Source organism: Acanthochromis polyacanthus, chromosome 20 (assembly GCF_021347895.1).
Source record: "Acanthochromis polyacanthus isolate Apoly-LR-REF ecotype Palm Island chromosome 20, KAUST_Apoly_ChrSc, whole genome shotgun sequence".
NCBI classification, from domain to species: Eukaryota; Metazoa; Chordata; class Actinopteri; family Pomacentridae; genus Acanthochromis; species Acanthochromis polyacanthus.
Genome location: NC_067132.1, coordinates 842,287 through 865,169, shown reverse-complemented (window position 1 = coordinate 865,169; position 22,883 = coordinate 842,287). Strand labels below are relative to the sequence as shown.

Sequence of the window (22,883 nt, the reverse complement as noted above, 5' to 3'; positions counted from 1 at the left end):
CGTTAGAATTTTTTATATTTTTCTTTTTGTTACATAATTTATGTTTATTATTTGATTTTCTATTTGTCTAGTACAAGAGGGGTCAGGGGCCAAAAGCATAATCTGTTTATCTGACCAAACCAACAAACGAAAAAGGGAAAAACGACTCAATTTTTCGTTTTCAACCAAAAACGAAAAAACGTTTTTTTTTCTTTCTCAATTTAAAACCAAAAACGAAATCAACACAAGCAAATCACGGCCGAATCTCGTTTTTTGGATTTCAATTTTTCGTTTTTTCGTTTCAGGTCTCAAAACGAAAAAACGGAAGCACCTCCCTACCAAAATAAAAGCCTTACTAATAAATGGGTAATAAAAGATAAATTACGTTAAATAAGGTTTTTATTTTTGCACAGTATTTATTATATACACTACTTGGCTTGTGATAATGTTAGAAAATAATAATAATTATTATTATTAACAACAATACTACTACTACTACCACTATAATAATAATTACAGGTCTGCTGCCTGGCCTGGATACATCTAATGAGCGGACACGAGATCGTTAAGTGTTCACCTTTGTGATAAGTGTGACATCAACCAGCACTCCGGTTGATGCTATGTCTGTTGATCATAAAATACGTGGGTCATTTTAACTTTATGACATGTCAGCTGCATGGCGTGTGCTGATGAGAAACTCAGTCGTCCAGGAGGAGCTTGGAGTAGAACTGCTGCTCCTTCATGCCGCTTTATGCGTTGAGAACAGCCAGATGAGGGAGCTCGAAAAGAACAGTTTCCCTTTTTCGCCCAGTAGATGGCAGTGTGAACCAATTCAGAAGAAAATCAAGTACTCAGTTGAGGGACTAAGGATCTTACAATGTTCATTCTCCTATGGACAGACAGTGGCATGCTCCTCCTCACTGCTTGGCCTCACTGGGAATTAAGCTACCTTGAGACATTACATTTTTCCATTCTCAAAAGAGTTTGCTGTGCTATGGAAAAAGTAGATTTCATTTACATGACCTGGATGTGTTTGCAAGTCCATACAGTAAAACAAAGCAACTACAATGATGTATTTGTTGTATGTGTTTTAACTACAGTAGGGGTTACAGAACAAGGACCTGACTCAGGAAACAAAGGTATACAAAGAAACATTTATTAAAAAGGAATACAAATGAACATTACTATTATAATTTTATTATCAACAGAAAAACAACAGAAAATCACAAGCAGACACTTGGAAGAAACACTAAAACTGCTGCCTCCATTTTGCGATGTCTATCAGTGACAACACAGCTTGCTGGAAAGGTCCAGGTTGTCCATTAATTGCATTTTCAAGTACACTTCCCATGTCTGGGTAGATGGCGGCAAAGTCTTGTTCAGCACTTTGCTGGTCAGCCTGGCAGGTAAAGGGACTGGTCCCAAATGTTGACTCTCGGGCCAGATTTCCCCCCATTTCCTCAGCGTATTGGTCGGCGGCCAAATTTGAGGATGGCAGAAGTTCTGCCGACAGCTTTGTCGGGCATCCCCCCTCAGCTAGCACATTTGGAATCCCTCTTCCTTAAGAAAAACCTGAGATAAAATGTCTTGGTTTCTTGATGTTGATACAAATTATGTTGTACTGTGGTGGATCCACTTTGTAAAGGAGACGAGACATTCACCAAAGAGGACTTGTGCCTTTAAGAATCTAGGTTTCCGGTTCTGGGATTGCTGGCGGGTTATGTTTATGTTTTTGCCGGTTAACTGACACATGTAGTGGTGTTGAATGTGTTGTGAAGTGGAGAGAAACCAGTAAAGTTTTCGACTCACCTACGTCCCCCGTCTCGTTGTTTCAACTCCACAGTACTGTAATTAACTTTCAATGTTTTGTAGCTTAGAGTATCACTATTTATTGTTAAAGCCTCTTGCAATGAGACAAGCCTTCTATCTGTGTTTCTGTATGTGTCTGAATCTCTTGCCCGTTAGGCAACTCTAATTTTGCATAACTGTGCTGCGCTAACCCTGACCCTAAGTTATTTAATTGATAAGTTGATGTTGAATAAATTGATGTTAATGAGTCACAGACACAAGGATATCAAATGCATATAATATGCAGCTATACTAAACATGAGCAAGTTTATTACAAATTTTGTTAGAAATCTCAAAATTTCCTTTTGAATTGATTGCCAATTTTTTAGAAGAAAGGTGGCATTTTGTGTTGATTATTGATAAACATATGAATGTGATACAATTTGAAATAAGTCTTTGAAACATGTGAAAGAAATGGATAATTTACATATGTGCTATGCTAAGACACAAATTTCCTGCTCACTAGGAGCTGTGTGCATTGTGCAAGGTTGGACAGGGAGTCCTCATAGGAGGATCCCAGAAAACTAAACAGTGAGATATATTTTCATGCTTAAGAGACAATACCAGGTATTGGATCCAATACCTGAAACTGTATGACAATTCCATGCATCAATGAAGCGCTGCAGTCCAATATTGGCAACCTGCCAGGCCAGGTTCGACACACAGTGTCAGACTGTGCTGTCCTCCATGTTGATAAGGCCTTGGTCAACAAGTTCTACCAGCACTGCTTTCAGCGGATAGGTTACCCTATTGTTTATTTCCGGCCACACACGTTCAAGCTTGTGGTTCTGCAGAACAGAAGGGAATTGTCAAACAAAAACTTTTTTTTTTGGTATTTTTTAGGTCAGCAGTCATGAATGGGCAATTCAACATTTTTTTTTTTTTTTTATAAATGACAATATTAAATACTTAATAATGAATAACAACAACCCTTTAATTTGTGATAGCTTCTAACTCGCTCCACACAAATCCATTTTTGGGACATAATGCATGACAGAAAATGAGTTAAAAATTGTGCCACAAAATGTGATTAACAAAATGAGTCAATATAATATCATGATTTCTTTCTCATACAATCTCTTAATATATGTACTGTAATTCATTACTATAATCAGTTACTACTATAATTATCTCTTTTATATGTTAAATGATTGTTCTTGAAATGATTAACACAGATATTCTGTGATGGACACTATGATGTGGGGGCTTTATACACAACCACCCCCACTTATACACAATATAATGTCAATGTATATATTTGTGGAAATAATTTACAAACCTTTGTTGACATTGTCTGGACATAAGGCGGCTTGTCTTTATTAAATATGTGCTCTGCCAGTTTGCTCTGTACTGACAGTGACAGGTAAGATTCCCTTCCATGGTCCACTCTGACCTGGTCCCAAAGTCCATATGACAGAACAGCTTTCCTTTTTAAATGAAATAAAAGATAAAGAACAGCTTTACCTGGCAGAATTAGCTAACTCATTCTGTCATGAGGCAGTGTGTCAAATACCACAAATCATTGCAAATTATTACAGTTTGTGACTTTTAACAATTATTATTATTATAGTTGTAGTAGTAGTAGTATTGTTGTTAGTTGTATTGTTGTTAATAATAATAATAATTATTATTACTATTATTTTCTAACATTATCACAAGCCTAGTAGTGTATATAATAAATACTGTGCAAAAATAAAAACGCTATTTAACGTAATTTATCTTTTATTACCCATTTATTAGTAAGGCTTTTATTTTGGTAGGGAGTCCATTTGACCCGTGATGGTCAGGGGTCACATGCTTCCGTTTTTTCGTTTTGAGACCTGAAATGAAAAAACGAAAAATTGAAATCCAAAAAACGAGATTCGGCCGTAATTTGCTTGTGTTAATTTCGTTTTTGGTTTTGAATTGAGAAAGAAAGAAACGTTTTTTCGTTTTTGGTTGAAAACGAAAAAATGAAAATTTAACTGTTTTTCCCTTTTTCGTTTGTTGGTTTGGTCAGAAAAACAGATTATACTTTTGGCCCCTGACCAAGAGGGTACTGTAAAATACCGGAGTCAAATTCCTTGTATCTGCTCACATACTTGGCAAATAAAAGTGATTCTGATTCTGATTCAATAAAGGCATAAACTTCTTTTCGCCTTACACATTAAAAAAATGTCAACATTAGCAAATTTACATGTACCATGTAACCTTCATTTTAGCAGATTGTCAAGTCAACTTTGGTCAATATTTTTAAAAATATGCTATATAAATAAAGTGCTTTACAGTTCACTCTAGAAAAGAAGGCAATCTGTGGGGAAGTAAACAGAGCAAGATAAAGACAGCAATGTTGATGAAAACATGTCTGAAAAGAGTTATAATACTCCTGTATAACAAAATCACATTGTTAAGAATTAGTGGAGAACCATAGTAGCTCGGCACTGAGCTCACACATCATATACAAACAGCCATCAACAGGCACTCATCAGACAGAGGGAGACTTGGTTTGTTTTTCAGTGTGATGCTGTGTCATGCCAGACTTCATGGCGTCTCTGCTGCCACACCATGTTGATTACCAACAGCCTGTGGGGTCAGAGCCCAGCCTTGCCTTATTCTGGGAGGAGGATTTATTTTCCTGGATGGGAGAGCATGAGAGGGGAAGCCTTTGGGAGTGTAAAAGGTTTCCCCTCTTATGCATAACCAAAGCTCTGTGAAAGCATGTTTGCTGGAGGAAAACAGGCATGCATGTAACCCAAATGCCTGAATGCCAGGCAACATAATTAGTTGTAATAAGAGGGAAAAATATCCCTGACTAAAAGGATGTTTAGAAAATGTATCATAAAGCTGGAAATGAGCTGACCATGACTGCCATCACTGATGTACTCAAAGCACACCAGCAGCTCTGCGTTTGTGAATCAGTGAACCATAGCCTGTGCTAACTGAAGTTCTGCAATTTTATAAGCCTTATCTTTGCTCCCGGCAAAAGCAGCTCACTCTGTTCTACAGCACTCTGACCAATCTAGATTGTTTATTTAACACATCTGTTTACACCAAGCTCAGAATACATGGGTTATTTAGAGAATTTTGTATTTCTTCCTTTTCCCTCTGGTTTTTTAAACATATTGGTTGTTGCTTATTTGGTTAGATATTTAGATAGTTTTGCCTGGTATGAAGATTTTTTTAATGTTCTGAAAGTCAAGTGACGTTGGCAAGTTTTACATCACCTCTGCTTTATGTTGATTGCGAAACATAATTTCTGCAAATTTGCAAGCTGCATATCTCCTGTTCTATCACATCCCAAAGCTGTTCTGCTAGATTTACATCGGTGGTTGAGGGGGAGAATGAATTAAACTGAACTCTGAAATTGTCATGGGGACTGGAGGTTCGAATCCAGAATGCAGACACGCAGACTAGGCAACAGGTCAGGTAAATCAAGGATAATTATTGAATAATGAAACTAAACCAAGCAGGACATTAACTGGTTAGAGAAATCAAAACTTCCTACACAACTAAGGATTCTGGAAGGTAAACAAAACATTCATCTTCAGGCAGGAGGTAAGCTCAGCTGCCAACTGAAATCCAAACTGAAAACAACTCAAGGGGCAAACTCACGCGAGCTAACACAGTGGAGAGGAGAGCAGACAGACTGGCTCAGCGGGCCGGAATCCGGCAGACACACCGGTGCAGAGGAGAGTTAAGCAGGCCTAGGTTCCGTGGGGGGAAGGAACGAGCCTCGAAAGACTGAGGACAGGCAGGAGCTGCTACGCGCCTGGAGCGCCAGAACAGACAGCGCACGGATGCTGGGCCAGTGACGACTCGAAAGGCGGTCAGGCGGGTGAACAGAAGCCGCTGCCGCGACCAGGGAGCCAAGGACAGTCGGCTGGCAGGATTGCTGGCTGACAGGCAGGGGAAGGAACAGACCAGCGGGAAACTTCCACGTGACAGGCGTTATGATCTGGCAAGGAGGTGAAGGGTGATTGTGATTGTGATCAAATCCAGCTGTGTTCTTCTTCGCAGCTGGAGCCAATGAGCCACAACCAGCGACACAGTCAGAGGCGCAGCACAGAGATGGGTGGGACTGAGAGGGAGAGCAGGAGACAGGGGGAACTGTGATAGAAATGACTTCTGCTTTGTGACATAGCGCATTAACATGCAAGAAGTAGCCACTGGAAGAAGCATGTGGTCAGCAACCATCCTCAGACAGGCTGTGGTGTTCGAACTGTAATTTTTTGTATTAAATACCCTGAAGTGTACCAAGAAAACATCCCACACTGTTACCCCATTACCACCAACCTAGACTGTTGTCACAAGCAGGTTGGAGATTCATTGTTGACTGACAGTTATGTCTGACCTCAGCATCTGCAGAAGATATCCAGATCGTTTTCATTTGCAGTAGTGCCACACATCGGATGTTTTCTGTTTTTAGCACTATGTGTAAACTCATACACCCCAACTGAATGTTGTGCATCACTGCCATATGTTTGGCTGATTGTATAATAGCATGACTACCCATAGCAAAGCAAAATTGGAGATGAGATTTGTTTTATGTCACATTTACATCTCCTAGATATAAATGAGCACTAATTGAGACCAAAGAGGTTTTCTCATTCTTCTAAAATTTCTCTCCTGAGAAATAAGTCTCACAGTGAGCACCATGCAAGTTCTCTTAATTCTCTTACAGCTTTCTCTTTTCCTGATCTCAACTAAGAGAAAAGTGAGACATATTTTGCCACTTTCAAATATGTCTCAATTTGATATCCTTACTTGGAAGCACTATCTGTTATGTCTCAGAGAGAAACAAACATAAATCTGTCTCTCACTGCTCACTATTTGAGTTCTCATATTCTCTTCCAGTTGTCTCTTTTCTAGTGTCTCAACAAAAAGAAAAATGAGAGTAGTGCAAGCTCTCAAATTAGTCTCAATATAATACATGATTTATTATACCGCAATCATATCTCAGTTAATCTCATGCCGAAATTTGAAGAAATAAGCAATCAATTCGAGCAAGTAATTTATGATATATATGGTTTATTTACATAATGCTGAACTCATAAAATTTGATGATTCTTACACAAGTAATATAACTCAATAATTACAATTTGTGGTGTTGATTTCTTAACGTGTTTTCTGACAATAGTGTAGATATGTACATGAATACAGTTGATTTTTCACAGAATTCACAGCAAAGTTAGATTTTATAGAGCAGTAAAAGAGTCTTGGAAAGTGTAACACATAATGGAGCACATAATTTCATACTTATCATTCAAGTCATCCAGATAATACAATAGTGGCATTCATCTTGCCACCACATACTGTAGGCCCTTTGTTGCATCCAGTACAGGTTCATAATAAATTGAGGCCAATTTTGATGATGGCTTCTAATTTTACAAAGCATTCATCGCAAGTGGTCAGATGGGTGGGCTGTCTGCATTTTCCGAGCATGTTATTTCAATGATCAAGCATTAATTTGTGATCTCTTAGGACAGTGCAAGTGTTAATGGGTTAAAACTTTTCAAGTGTGTTTGGAAAATGAGCTGCAAACACAATACCAGGCATAGATGTCAAGTCAAGGAAAACAACTTTACCCAATATAAGATCCAAGGAAACGACTGTATTGACAGAGGTTTCCAATAGGGGAACAACATGATAGCATGTACCATTTGTTGCACTATCTTGCAGCAAAGAAAACCCCGCACCTTTGAATTCATGAACAAGGGCCCATTTGTGACATGATTCTCCTGAGGTAAAGAAGAACTCAATCTGTCCATACTTTCTTTGTCCTTGACTAGAAAAAACAACTGTAAAATTGTTTATTCTATTGCCTTTCCCATAGTGTTTTGATGTGAGATAATTTCTCTTAACTTGTGCCCTGTGAAAGATCCTCACTGTTTTAGAATTGATGCAGTGACCAACATGTCTTTCCAATGAACAGAGGTGAACTGTGTCCAGTTGAAGTTCACTCGATGCTCCATACAGTTGAGTCCTAGATGAATCACTGTTTTCCTGACAGAAACTATCGTCTTTAGTCATACGTGTGTAAAATTCAGCTATGGCATTCCCTGGCTTTATGGTTTGTGAAATAACAGGAATAGACTGCACAAGTTTGACTGCATGGACCATCTGCATAGGTATATTTTGAGTGCCATGTATGAGCCTTAACAAATAGCCATTCTTGTCCTCAAAATGAAAACATGAATGAGTCCACAATGGACCAAGGGCCCTGACACTGTCTGCTAGGTGAACGAGAAGGTGTACATTTGCAGTTTCATACCGCTCACCATAAAGACTAGCCATTTGAGAACAAAAGTTCCACAGTAGTTTCTCTGCATGATCAATCTGTTCAACTGATATGGATTCCATCAACAAAATGAAAATGGCTTCACTTAGTAGAAGGAAGTGATTATAGTACAGTGTGGCAAGAACTCCACGGAAAACAACAGGTCCATAGAAGAGCAAAAGATTCCGATATTCTGATGCTTTAAAAAATATTCTGTGAGATGCCACTGATCGAGGATATCGAGTTGAGGATGGGGGAGAGATATCCTGAAATCGACTGTCAATTTCTTTGACATTTTTGGCCATGCTGAAGGGCTGACAAGAAAACTCTGGAGAAAACCACAAAACCATCAAAAGGCGCATTACTCCAAGAAGGACTGAGTGCATGTAATCTATGGCAGTGCCTTTGATAAGATTATAACCTTTCAGTTTGCTAAGCCAACAGGGACCCTTCACCCCTTTGACAGTGGTTTTGGTCTCATTAGTGATTTTCATATCAAGGGCAAATTTTTCATTAGTGCGTAGTGGCCCTTTTGGATCTCTGTGTTGGTATGGATATGCATGGACGTGTCCCCCCAGCCAGCATGTTTATATTGGCCCCATGTGGGTTATAGTCAGGGTACATGGGTACATGGTGGGCATGGGCTTCAACTGGGCAAAATGTGTGGGCCCTGTTTGGATTTTGTAAGATAGGACTCACACGGGAAGCCCTAGTGGGCTGACCATGCAGGACCCATACAGAACCTATGTGGGTAATGTAGGCATAGGCTAGAGTTGGGCAAATTTATCTGGGACCCGTATAGTTTAACACATATTCGACCTACATGGGCAGCCCAAAGAAGCTGCCCATGTGGGACCAATATGTAGCCTATGTGGGTTACGCAGACATAGGGTGGAACTGGGTATTATTATATGGGACCCATATGGGTTAAGTTATATGGGTCCCACATCACTAGCCCAAAAAGGCTGCCCATTCAGGACCCATACAGAACCTATGTGGGTTAAACTGACATGGGGTAGAACTAAGTACCATTAGATGGGACCTATAAAGGTCTGGTTATATGGGACCCACATCACAAGCCGATATGGGTTGCCCATGTGGGGCCAATACATAGCATATATGGGTAAAGCAAGCGGAGGGTTGAACTGGGTTTCATCATATGGAACCCATATGGGTTGAGTTATATGGGTCCCACATCACAAGCCCATATGGGCTGCCCATGTGGTGCCAATATAAAGCCTATGTGGGTTAAGCAGACAGAGGGTAGAACTGGGTGTCATCAGATGGGACCCACATATGTTTAGTTATCTGGGTCTCACATGGGAATCCCATTCAGAATTGGTATAGAGTCAATATACAGGCACGGGCTGATACTGAGTAACCTAACATGGACCCATGGTTAAATTGGTCATACAGGACCCAGGTGGATTGTTTAAGGGCTACCAAGGCATGCACTTCTTATGTGAAATAATCATGCAAGATTCATATACTGCCTATGTTGGTTAAGTTGGCGCAGGCTAGAACTTGGTATTTTTAGAGAACCCAAATATGTTCAAATATGATCCACTGGCAGCCCATGTGGGCCCCTATGGTGCCTGTAAGTTGAAAAGTCAATTGGCATGAGCTATACCTAGGTGTCATTATCTGGGACTAATATAGGCCACAGACTGTAGCTATTTGGTAACAAGGCATCAACCATTTGAATAATAACAGAACCAGTCAAAAACCAATCATGCTTAATGAACTTGTTGATTCAAGCAGTTTGTTTAACTCCTACTTTCAGGCTTTAGCCATTAGACATGGGTCTTGCAAGATCTTAATCTCTCCCTCTTTCTGGGAGTCCCCTTGAAAGTAAAGTCAGTGTATAAGTCACTATTTCAATCAAATAATGTAGGCAAGGGCCAAGGTAATGAAGAAATTAGTACCATAACCTCTTAAATACCTAAAGGCAGTCAATGATAGGGATCAGTACAATATAAATTAGTGCAATAACAATCAGTGCAATAGGGGTTGGTGCAATAAATGTCCTTCCATCCATCCATTTTCTATACCGGCTATCCCTTTCGGGGTTGCGGGGGGGCTGGAACCTATTCCAACTATCATCAGGCGAGAGGCGGGGTACACCCTGAACCGGTCGCCAGCCGATTGCAGGGCAACATAGAGAGACATACAACCATTCACGCTCATACTCATACCTAAGGGCAATTTAGAGTCACCAATTAACCTAATGAGTATGTTTTTGGTCTGTGGGAGGAAGCCGGAGTGCCCGGAGAGAACCCATGCATGGGAAGAACATGCAAACTTCACACAGAAAGGCAATAAATGTCACATTTGCTAAATGTTTGGTGTACTCTGTGTGATGGGAGGATGTGCAATACATATGTCTTTTTTTTCTTTTGTTTACTTGTCTACTGTCCTGCTTGTCTTACCTGTATTATCTAGCTGTATTAGTCTGTATAGTGTCCTTGAATGTTTATGTTACCATCAACCTGCCAGGGGGTCTGCAGATGGAAATTAGTCGAAGGCTATAATCTGGCATATTTACATTTGTACAAACGTTCATTAATATGTGCTGTTCCCTCTTTGTTTTTTAAATCAATAAAAAAATAAAATGAGAACACAATGACCGATTTTGCTAAACGCAGGTGATGAACTGCCATAATACTAGAACACAAACTTTGAGTAGCTGGGAAAAAGAAAATCCCATGCACCAGGCCACTAATATCTGATCTTTTTGTACAGATATCACAGCTGTAAATGTTTCTAAGTTGTAGATAAAGTGTGTATGAAAATATTTGCTTATAATTTTAAACAATTTGAGAAATTATCTGCCACAGTAACAAAGTAAGTGATTGACAGTAAATTAAGAAATAAACAGATGCATACATACTATACATACTGTGAGATTTTATGTGTTTTCCATGAGAAGAGGCATCAATCTAGCCACTCTTACATTGGGCCTAGATCAGTGGAGGGCTGTGGTAATGGTTGATGGATTTTTGTCTCATCTCCACAAATGATCTCTGGGTCTCTGTCAGTGTTCTTTTTAAACTGAAGTAAATTTAAATTAAATTAAGTTATTAAGATAAATTTAATCTAAGTAAACATGTTTTAGGATGACCAAGATACATTTTTTCCTTGAAATGTATGCGTTTTAAAGAAAAAGTCAAATATTTTATTCTTTGTTCTTATATGTTTCAGTATCAGTTTACTAACATCATAACCTAAATTGTATAACAAAAAAAGAATGGCATTGCCCATTTCAACATCCTACATGTGAAGCACTTTAAGGTGCACTGTGTGGAAATTGGCATTTTAGCGACATCTGGCGTTCAGAGTGATTATAGTTGGCAGCATTTTGGTGAACAGAAATGGTGAAAAAAGGGTATAATGTTTTTATTTGTATGTAAAGTCCATCAAAATAGGAGTACAATTACCCCCATAAAACGTTTGTTTCCTTTTATTTAGTTAGAAAAAGCTTACCAAACTTTACATTAATTTGGCACAATGATTGGCCGTTCTGTCTACGGGTGGGTTTTGGGGACAAAAAGAGTGAAACGCGATTTTTGAAAACGAGTCTACAAAAGTTTTTAAAACCTATATTCATCACCTTAACTATCTCTAATCAATTAAAATAATAGTTACAAACATGAATGAAAAAAACTCACCTCCTAACTACTGAAAATGATGCCCTGTTCACAATCCTTTTTGATCCTTACCAGCACCCGTTGCATTGTAATCTGACATTTCCGCCAGATGTCGCTAAAATGCTAGTTTCTACACACTGCACCTACCAGTATTCTTCCATTTAACAAAGTAGTGCCAGACCAAAACCTTTTGTGTGGTGAAAAATCATCATATAATTCCCTTCTCTGTAAAGAGGAAAAGGCAGAGAGCGAAAGGACAAGAACACACACCTGCTTAACATGGTTGATGTGCCTTGTTAGCCATGCTAGTTTGGTCATACAGACCAGACAACCCTGGCGGATGTATATTTTTGAAAAGACGCGGGCTTCGGCGCTAATCTCGGCAACTACATCATTCTTTCCTCTTCGTTTGCCGAGCTGTTCTTGCAAAAGGTAAGACAAATTGTCAAACTAATGTGAGCAAGTGGGTTTCAATGTTATCATTGTTTGAGTTATGTTAGGAATAAAGTTTATTATGTTCTAGAGGATCAGAGTTAAATGTGGTAAGGTAAACTAGCTGGCTGAACAGTCTGGACATGAAGCATAGCAAGTAACATCAGCCACGCAGAGTGGGATTTTTCTTAAACTGAAATGATAATGTTGTCCAAATAAAAACAGTATTTTTGAAATAGTTACAACTTAGTACCTGAAATAAAGATGAGAGGAGGATTGGGTGGTTAATTTTAATAAGGTAGTAAAAGTGTAAGAGTTTTGTGGCTAACAATTGGATGTGTTGTGTAGACTGAGGTCTTGTGAACTTAAAATACCTTTCTTGTCCAAATGATTTTGTAAAAAGACATAAATTAAGAGGCTTTCTGGTATTTTGAGGGAGTATTTCTTATCTGCCCCAAGTGATTAACAGTCGGAAGTCTATATATGATGTTTAATTTTGGAATGACATGAGCCTCTTCCATGCTTGACTTCCTGTCTGATGCTATATGCTCTGTGTAAACTGGACTGACGTGTTGGAAGTGTCAAAAATAGAATCAGAGTGATGCTGCATTTATTAGGATGGGAGTGTATTCACTGCATAGCAAGCAAGGCTGACAGAACACGCTCCAGATTCTGAGGGTTATAGGCTGAAAAGGAGGAGTAGTCACTTTTGTGCATCACCTGTGATTGAAATGTGGAGGACCAAACCAGCCATAATTAAAAATAAATAAAAAGAAGTTAAAATAAAATTCAAAAATAAAATGTACAAAATATATAAATGAAACTGATACAAAAGCAGAAAATATATACAAAATTGAGGTATAAAAAAGAACAATTAAATTTAAAAAATAACACTAAAAAATTACAATTAAATAGAAATGAATAAATAATAACTGCAATGGCTCTGCTCTCACATTTATTTATTTGCTGCAGACACTGTCAGCATAAAATGCAGCAAAAAATGTTATTGAAATGAGGGGTAGGTCTTTAGTGTGTCTTTGGCTGATTGACATGCGAGTGCAGGGATCTAATTTGCATGAAGTCAAGGAAGTCTGCCCTGTGAAGGCCCACAACAACCTGGTCTGTTGATAATTAATGTAAAAATTAATGCTGGAGTTTTTTGAATAAGATGACTTAGAACTGTCCATTCTCATCTGTAACTAGTTATTTATTTATTTTGTTACAGATCCAAACATGGATTACTTCGGTAGCTCGCGGACCAAACGGAGACGAATTAAAGCAAGAGTTGCAGAGCACTTGCAGATGTTTGAGCATTATGTTCTCAAAAATAGAGTCTCATCAAATCCAGTCTATGCTCCCGAACCAGAAAGCAATAGCCAAATGGAAGTGTTGGATTTACAGGATTTTCAATATGAAGGTGGTCAAGAACCGGATTATGAAATGTTATCAAGTGACAGCAATGAAGAATTTGATTGTGAGTGTAACCCTCTTCAGAGTATGTACACGCCTAGGTCCGTAGAACCGGTGAGCCGGGAGCTAAAGCAATAACAGGGCGACACTGGTTTAAATTTGTGAAAATTGTAAACTTTAGTTTTTTTCTTTTGGTTTAGAAAATATTTGGTTTACAAACATGGCAACAGTTTACAACATGAAATGGTGCGCACATAACCTGGGCCCAAAAATAAAATAAAAATAAAAAATAAAATAAAATAAATTGTCTCTTTCAAACAGTCCTTTTGTTTTCCAATTAGTTCCTTGCGGAAAATGTTCTTTATAGATCCAAGATCAGTTCAGTTATAAAGTCAGGGGGAATAGTCAAAAGTCATGGATATTGGGTAAATATCCGGATTGAGATCTTGTTGGTGCCTTTCAGCAAGATTGGCACTATCCTACCACGGGATCCGATTGTTGAGAGCTGTGGTGGTTGACTTCACAATTTGTCATGGGAGGCTCGCCATCAAATGGATCTCTGGCCCACACCTTGTTGGAGGACCGGATCTTCAGAAGTCTTTTGGACATCGCAAAAAGACCTGACCTGTATAAAGAACAGGTTTATAGTCTAGGATACTATACGAAATAAAAATTAACTACACTTAAATGGACGTTGTACAACCTTGAAAACTCTCTTTTCCAATAGGAAAATAAATTACCATTGTTGACAGAATGAGAACAATTATAACTTTCCCAAAAATAATTTCACACAGTTAAAATATAGCATTTAACCATTAGCAATTACAATGAACTGCAAATCGTGTAAAATAATGTGCAATCATGTAACATTTTACACATGTACTCACAAACTTAGGAATGATACTTTTTTTTTTAAGGCAATGTGTATGACTCACATTTTCCATGTGAAAAATATAGATTTTCTCTCTTTTTGACATTGCATTTACATTTTAAATGAGAATACATGAATTACAGTGTTTTAAATGAAAAACCTTAACTTAAATTGCAGCATTGCTGCTTTTAACCACTTTAGATTACTTAAAATGAATTTCTCTTTTTTTTTATGTGTACCTTTAACTCATAGAAAACGACCATGCACTTCACCATGTTAAAGTCATACAAAATGCTTACTTTAGTTGAATATGCCAAATGTTTATGAATTCTCTTCGTAAATAATAAAATACATGCTTTTTATGAAATTACACTCCTCAGATATAACATGAAATGTGCAAAGATATCTGTAAAGGCAGATAGCTTAGCCTCAAACACCTCGTGGTGTTTTCCACACACACAATCACTGGGAAACTTTCCAGAACTAGCTTACCAAGGAAGGAGTTTTTTTTCCACCAGAGAAGCCAGGACAAGTTACATGCTTCCTTGATGGTTCTCGGACATTCTAAAATGACATTTGCATATGTTTACAGCATGAACTAAACAAATTTTAAAGTGTCAGTAAAAAGAATTAGGTTTGCACACCTTTTTCCCTCGTTTTATACCCACACGGGAGAAAGCAGAAGCATGTGCTCGGTCCGTATTAGCGATGTTAAGCGAGAGTGAGCGTTATGGAGCACTACTTCCGGTTTCTTTACAAAATAAACTTCCGGTTTTCAAAATAAAAATGGATATTACCCAAAATGTGAAATATGAACAAATTATGAGTGAAAATCAATAAAGACAATTAGTTAACCCGTTTTTAGGTGGGTTACATCAGGATTGCATTGAAGAAACAGAGTCTTGCACTGATGTCAAAAAGAAGTTGGCTGAATGGGCAGCAAGTCGCAACATTTCACACAGTGCCCTGTCAGAGCTACTACAAATTTTATTGCAGTGTGGCCTTGATTTTCCCAAAGATCCAAGGACTCTTTTATCAACTTCAAAAATATGTGAAGTCAAAGACATTGGAGATGGATGTTATCATCATTTTGGGGTGTCAAATGCTCTGACTTCTTTACTAGCACAGCAGTCTCAACCTTCAGTTGAGACTCTAACACTTCGTGTCAACATCGATGGCTTGCCCCTCTTCCGAAGCTCAAAAATGGAGTTATGGCCTATTTTGGCCAAAGTCAAAGAAATTCCAGGAAGTAATGTTATTATCATTGGTCTGTATGCAGGTCCTACAAAACCTGCTTCTGTTGAAGAATACCTGAAGGACTTCATCCAGGACCTGAGGCATGTAACTCAGGTGGGTTTACATTGCAATGGAATACATTACAAGATTGCGCTTCCTGATGCCTTCATCTGTGATGCCCCAGCCCGTGCCTTTGTAAAACGTACCAAGGGTCATTCAGGTTACAGCTCCTGTGAACGCTGTACAGAGCATGGAGTTCGGACAGAGAACAGGGTTGTTTTTCCAGATCTGGCTGCACCACTGAGAACAGATGAACAGTTTGAACATATGGCAGATGATGGACATCATCATGGTGTTTCACCCTTACAAGAGCTAGGCATAGGAATGGTTTCATGCTTTGTTCTTGACTACATGCATCTAGTGTGCCTAGGAAATGTTAGAAAACTTGTGGGTCTGTGGATCAAAGGACCATTACAGTGTAGGGTTTCTGCATCAACCATCACAGTTATCTCCAGCCACTTAAAAACAATCAGAGAACATCTGCCGAGGAATTTTGCTCGAAAACCACGGTCACTCATGGAATACAGTCAGTGGAAAGCCACTGAATTCAGACAGTTTTTGTTGTACACAGGCCCTGTGGTTCTTAAAGGACATTTACCTGCAAGACTTTACAAGAACTTTATGTTGCTGTCTGTAGCAATAAGAATTCTTCTTAGCCCAGCTTTGTGTTATAAATACTGTGATTATGCTGACAAACTATTGAAATGTTATGTAACCAATTTTGCAAAGAGTTATGGAACAGAGCACCTTGTGTACAATACCCACTCTCTAATTCATCTGGCTGATGATGCAAGGAAGTTTGGACCTCTTGACAATGTTTCATGTTTCCCTTTTGAAAATTATCTGGGGACATTAAAGCAGCTGGTTAGAAGAACACAAAACCCTGTCCAACAAGTTGTACGGCGCTTGGGTGAAAAACCCAGCTGTCCTCAAGGAAAGATGAAGGAAATGAGGAACAAGCCTCAAACACCAAGTGCATGTGGTCCAACTCTGTCAAACTTTCCCCCTTGTGTACAGTACAAAAGGTACATATACAAGGGAAACATTATATCTTGCTCTCAAGGCAACAACTGCTTTGATGTTGAGGGCAAGGTTGCCATTGTGAAGAACACTGTGGAGTTTGCATCTGGAGAAATGTATGCTGTGTGCCAGTTTTACAAGAGACAAGGATGCTTTTACGATTATCCTATTGACGTTACGTGTATGGGGATCAGAAAGGTTACACAGCTTGATGATGGGCTTCATGGTGTGCTTCTGACTGACTTGACAAAAAGACTGATACTGCTTCCTGTTCAAGATGAAAATGTAGTCTTTCCCCAGTTACATGACTGTTGATCTACCTCATATGAACTTTGCAGCATGCCCCTCTTCAGCATTGTGGAGTTCAGGGGGGAAGTGTCAAGTGAAGGAAGGGCTCTTGTGGATATTATTCCATCATGTTGGTTCACTGATGAGGACAAGACGGACTGTTTTTGGCCAGTAGGCCACAATCTTAATATCACCAAGGCAGTGAAACAACGTCAACAGCCAGATGCCTCATGGGGGACATACAGTGTGCGTGCACTTGGACATGCAGGTAAGGAAAAGGGTTTTTTGGTTGGGGAGTGGCAGGGGGTAGGTGTAAAAACTTAGGTGTAACCATATTCTGTTTTGTTTTTGTCACTTCACAGACACATATGAGGATGCCCGTCGCAAGCTCGCACGAGCAGAGGCTACTTCTGATCTTCAAACAGACGACGATATACCAAAGAAGAGACAAAGAAGGTAAGTGTAGTTCAACCCATCAAGGAGAGCACTTGAACTAAATATCCATCTGAAAAACTATATTTTCAGAGGCTTGTAAATTTTTGAGTACACATCAGGTTCACTAGTCCTGTTTATGTTGTAAGGATAGTAAGACTTAGCTCCAAGACTGATCCCTTTACACACATTCCTGATACACACATGCAAGAAGACACCAAAGGTGCTAAATAAAAGTAAACAAGAGTGCATATTTTCCCAGAGGTGTCGCAGTGTCTCTCAGTTCTTCAGTGTTACTGCTATGAAGCCATTGGAAAGTAAAGTCTTATTTCTCTGTTTGTCTTTCAATCAATCAATCAATCAATCTTTATTCGTATAGTGCCAATTCATAACAAATGTTGTCTCAAGACACTTTACAATCGAGCATAAAGCTCCTCATTTTATGGATACACATATATGCATAGATACATACACACATATATAAAATACACATATACATATAAATATATACATCCAACACAAACATGAATTCATATAGCCAATCATGAATCCCTCCATCAAGCACTTTGTGTTACTTTTTGTATGAAAAGTGTGATAGAAATAAACTTTGATTGATTGATTGATTGATTGATGGCGGCAAGTAAAAACCTTCTGTTAAGCAGCAGGAGATCTTGAATGTGGGCCCCAGTCTGATGATGAACAGCAGATCCACACCATGCTGTGTTGGTGTGTGGGCAAAGGAAGGGAGATAAGTGGAGACAAAAATATCATTAAATATGAAAAGTTTTACGTGAACAGCATAAAATTTTTTCGCAGGCCTTATGGCCGGCTATATAGGGGCCCAATAAAATTTCTTTTCATGGGGCCCGAAATTCCTGGCGGCGCCCCTGGATATCGTGTCGGATCAATATCGGTATCGGCCAGTACTCAAGGCTGCAATATCGGTATTGTATCGGAGGTGAAAAAGTTGTATCGGGACACCCCTACTATAGATGCATCAACCATGGATAGAGAGATCATGGTGAAGTCTACATTAACAGCTGTAATGATTATGAACTGGAATGGTGCTAAAGACATGGACAGATATGTGTTATGTCTGTAATTGTAGTTATTGAGGCTTCACAACTTCACAGCAGCAGGCAGTCTATACCAAGGATCCAAGACCACCTAGAAGACAAGAGCCAGAGACGAGTACAGGGGCAAACAGAAAGGGGCAAAAGCATATATGGAGAGAGAGTGTGAGAGAGAGAGAGGGATAGAGCCCAGTGTGCCAGATCCCCCCGGCAGTCTAAGCCTATTAACTCTTAACTGTGTGACTAAACTGTGGACTATGAGCTGGTCCCTAACTGAAAGCTTTATCAAAGCTTTATCTTTGACAACATTTTCATCACTTTTATTTTCATTGTCCACAGCTGTACTCTGTGTTTTTCTCTCATATACAGTGTTATAAAAAACTCATTTCTCATAATAATTTAATTTCTTATAACCGAAATATTATTTAAAAAACTTTGGCGCAGTTTGTCCTGTGTATAGCTGTCATCTTAATAATTACAAAGACAAACAATTTATAACAATTTAACTGATTCAAAATTATCAATGCCCCTGACAAAGAATAATCTGCGTTTTATTTATTTGGTATAAGACTTTTAAGACTCATACTTGTGGATAACACTGTATTTTAAGTAAAAAACCTATTAGAAACAAATTGACCACGCTTTTTTACTACAACCTGACTTTGTTTATCTGTGTACGTCAATGCTGCTAGCTAATAAGTATTGTTAATTAAACAAATGGGAAAAAACAGATGGAATGGAATGCACTGCATTATTTGTATTATATTAAAGTTTGTCTGCCTTGCACTGTATTGATCACATCTGAGTAACTTCTCTTTACTTTTGTCTTAATGTAGGCGATCCATGAAAGCCCTGCCTCTTGAAACAAGTGAAGAGGAATCTGATACATGTGGTGACGATGAATTGCCTCCTACTCCTCCTATTGAATTTGGTAGCCGTTTTAAAGCATATAAACCAAGTGTAAGTGTGAGAGGAACCAGCCATGATGCTTGCGCAGCAAGCATCAGTACACCATCCAGAGTAAATGACTATAGTGCCACCCCGACTCTAAGAAGCCCGAGTACCATCCCGACTCTGAGAAGCCCAAGTACCATCCCGACTCTGAGAAGCCCGAGTACCATCCCGACTCTGAGAAGCCCGAGTACCATCCCGACTCCAAGAAGCCCCATTACCACCCCAGCTCTGAGAAGCGCCAGTGCCACCCCGAGTCCAAGAAGCTCCAGTGTATAAAATTGATAACTTTACTTGAGGAAGTGAAGGACACACAGAGAGTGCATGGCAAAATGCTTAACACTTTGTTGAAGCAAAGAGAGGCTTTGACATTGCCAGAACCACCACAGGGAGCAGTGTTTCCATTAACAACTATTGATGATGTCCAGGCCATGAACGAGAAACTGTCAGACTCGGAGTTCATGTCAGGGGTTGTAAGTTCAAGTCTTATTAACTTTTTACTGTATTTGCACTTGCATCTAGGATCTCTGTCAGTCACTCATCTGTCAGCTGCTGGTTGCACATATCTATCAGAGGCCTTTCATATGTAGCACAAAGGACCCATGTATACTGCAGTGGTAAACTTTGAGCACTTCAGTCAAATGTTGCTCCCTATTTGTTGTCTGATTGGGGCTTAATATCTGAAATATAAGTAAGGCATAAAGCTCACATTTTTAAAAGATTTGATATGTCTTTCAAAGGATTTTTTTAACAAAGCAGTTCTTTGATGGGATACACAAATAGGAGAGAATACTTTTTCTGTTTTGACGGAAACTTCCCTAAATTAGGGAAGCCATCAAAATAAGAAAACGGGGCCCAGGGACGATGAACAGGGATGAGGGGACATACATGCTCTCACACACTTGGAGCAGCATCCTGCAGAGGCAAAGGGCCACATCTCCGTAACACCAGCTGATATGATGCGTCACACCTATCACCTGGTGACACTTCTGAGAATACATGTCTGAGATAAAAGAAAAAAAGTAAACTATTCCTAAGAAACTGAAGCCATTATGAACACCATTCAACTATTAAAGGAGAGAATACTGTGTAAGGGTTTCTGTGGATTTTTGAAAGTAGTGGTGTTGAAAATGATCATCTCATGATCATGCACCATGATGCAGATCAATGTAGAAGCAGCTTATATCAATGCAGATAGATTTTGCTTGTGTATTTTCTCACTTGAGCTGGGCCTACTCTAAATGCTTAGATAATGACCAGTTTCTCCTCAAATGAGGCTTCTTTTGATACATTTTCATTGGTAGTGTGTTTTCAATGGTGCAGCTTTTCTTGTTGTTTGGTAGTAGTAGTCACGTGTACAGTAGAAGTCACCATCTGGATCCAGAATTTCTTTAAGTTAGTTTAGTTTAATAATGTGCCGAGTTGGTAGGGGTGGGAATCTCCAGTAGCCCCATGATACAATATCATTGCAATACTTGGGCCATGATTCCATTTATTATTGGGATTGTAAACATTTTGCAATACAGTTAGAATTGCAATTCCATGAGAAATTTTTTCTCTAAAATCTTTTTTGACATTATGTCACTATTTTTGATTGTTGTCATGAACGAGCATTTGCATAAAGCAAGTATTTTTGTCCACTGTTATTGTAAAGGGTATATAAATCTTCAGAAATACTGCCATATGATACATTTAGAACATATTAAAAGGGCATAGGCAGAGGGTAATAAGGAAGAATTATTAAATGGTAGCATCATCCAGCTGTTCAGTAACCATAGATTTTTTTTCTGTGACTTTCACTATGCATTCTCAGGTCGCCATGGTTGGAGAAATTGGAGGTTCAACGATAGATGATGCAACCCGAAGAATGATGGCATTTATAATGTCACCTGACCTGGCACTGCAATACAACCTCTTTGGACGTCATGGAAAGAAACCCTTAAGGGAGCTACGTCTATTTGACCTTGTTTATGGTATTTCTCTTTAAAATTAAGTATCTAATAGAGTGGAAGTCTTATGTCAAAGGTTTGAACAATGATTTAAATGTGAGGTTAAAAGTTCATGTCCAAAATGTAGTTGGCTGTCAGACTCCAGCCTTCAGCTTTAGCAAGGCATTTGGCAATCTAAATTGGTTTGCTGTGTGATCAAGCACTATTTAAAAAAAATAGGTGGCATTCACACTGGGGCCCTGGTCCTGGGTCCAATTTCGCTTGAGCCCAAAGTCTTGGTAGTTTTGGTCAGAAACAAACTGCACCCAGGCACCAGGACAGAGCGTTGTCAGCCTTATGAAGTCATCATAAACTAAACTCTTTTCACTGAACAGCAGTTTGTCTACATTTTTCCTTAATAAAAGGTGGAAGTCATCAGAATCATGTCAATATGTGGAGTGTTATGACTTACCTTACAGATGAACACAAGTTGGAGTCAGTGAGATGAAGTGGAAAGGCAGTAAAAGTCTCCTGCCATCTCAAAAACTGTTGTATCGAGGCAACATATTTGGCAAAGTGATTTTACATAACCCATGGCTTCAGGATGGACTTTCTGTTTGGTTAAAGGGGCTGTGAGGAGTTTCTAAGTAATTACAAAAAAGTCTCACTTTCAGGTATATGCCTGATCGAAATACTCACTTAAAGATGAGTTTTATAGCATCAAAATAGGTAATCTATAAATGGTATTCCTTAGCTTTGCGGTTGGGTCGGACAGGGCTGAACTGAAATGGCTAAACGGACTTAAATGTTTATGCTGGGGCCTGGATACTCAACTTCGGGAACAAGACAATTAAAACTAGAGCAAATTTGTATTATTCGGACACGTCTTAGAGCACCGGGCTGTAAGTAACAATATATAGCTGGCTACAAAACTACGATGCTAAGTTTTCCAAATATTGCTTGTTGTCACACATCAAAAACTAGCGCTACGTAACTAGACAGAGATACATTACCTCGTCGCTTTGCATCCTGTAAGTTGTTGAAAAAAGAAGTTGTAAAGCAATGCAGAGTTCTGAAGAAGGTCCGAGCTGCATTCATTAGCATCACAACAAACACACACTTTGGCTTGGGTCAAGTCTTAATGCTGCGTTTGAGGCAATTTGGATATTTCCCAGTTGAAATCTCCGGGTTCCGACCTAAAAGCGTTCCAGGAATTCTGGTATGTAAACAAACCAACATGGCAGCATTATAAGATTTATGCTTTATCAACCTGCTCATTTGAGTGAAACAGAGGAGGGGAAACAGTGCATAAGGTAACAGAAGCTTATACTTTACAGTATTTGTCATTATTTAGAGGCTGCCATATTGTTTAGGCAGTGATGTGATGTCACAAGTCGTAACTCGGAGTACATTGACCTGGTATGAGTTCACAGGTGGGAAGTTACAAGTGCA

General features: G+C 39.0%; 3 long non-coding RNA genes across 4 annotated transcripts; 1 reads left to right on the top strand and 2 right to left on the bottom strand.

The window, feature by feature from the left end:
* Window positions 1–1,154: 1,154 nt before the first annotated feature.
* Window positions 1,155–6,695, bottom strand: LOC110968864 (uncharacterized). Its single transcript, XR_002596908.2, has 3 exons — window positions 3,557–6,695; window positions 3,107–3,254; window positions 1,155–2,615 (listed from the first exon to the last, which is right to left on the bottom strand). It is a non-coding gene; the product is annotated as an uncharacterized LOC110968864 (long non-coding RNA).
* Window positions 6,696–13,724: 7,029 nt separating this feature from the next.
* Window positions 13,725–15,207, bottom strand: LOC127531250 (uncharacterized). The gene is made up of 3 exons (XR_007938195.1): window positions 15,088–15,207; window positions 14,936–15,007; window positions 13,725–14,197 (listed from the first exon to the last, which is right to left on the bottom strand). It is a non-coding gene; the product is annotated as an uncharacterized LOC127531250 (long non-coding RNA).
* A 1,510-nt stretch (window positions 15,208–16,717) lies between these two features.
* Window positions 16,718–21,928, top strand: LOC127531253 (uncharacterized). Of its 2 annotated transcripts, XR_007938201.1 has the most exons (4): window positions 16,718–17,315; window positions 17,410–17,503; window positions 19,389–19,976; window positions 21,317–21,928. It is a non-coding gene; the product is annotated as an uncharacterized LOC127531253 (long non-coding RNA). The 2 variants fall into 2 exon arrangements; XR_007938202.1 differs by lacking the exon at window positions 19,389–19,976 and having other exon boundaries at window positions 16,842–17,315.
* Window positions 21,929–22,883: the final 955 nt, after the last annotated feature.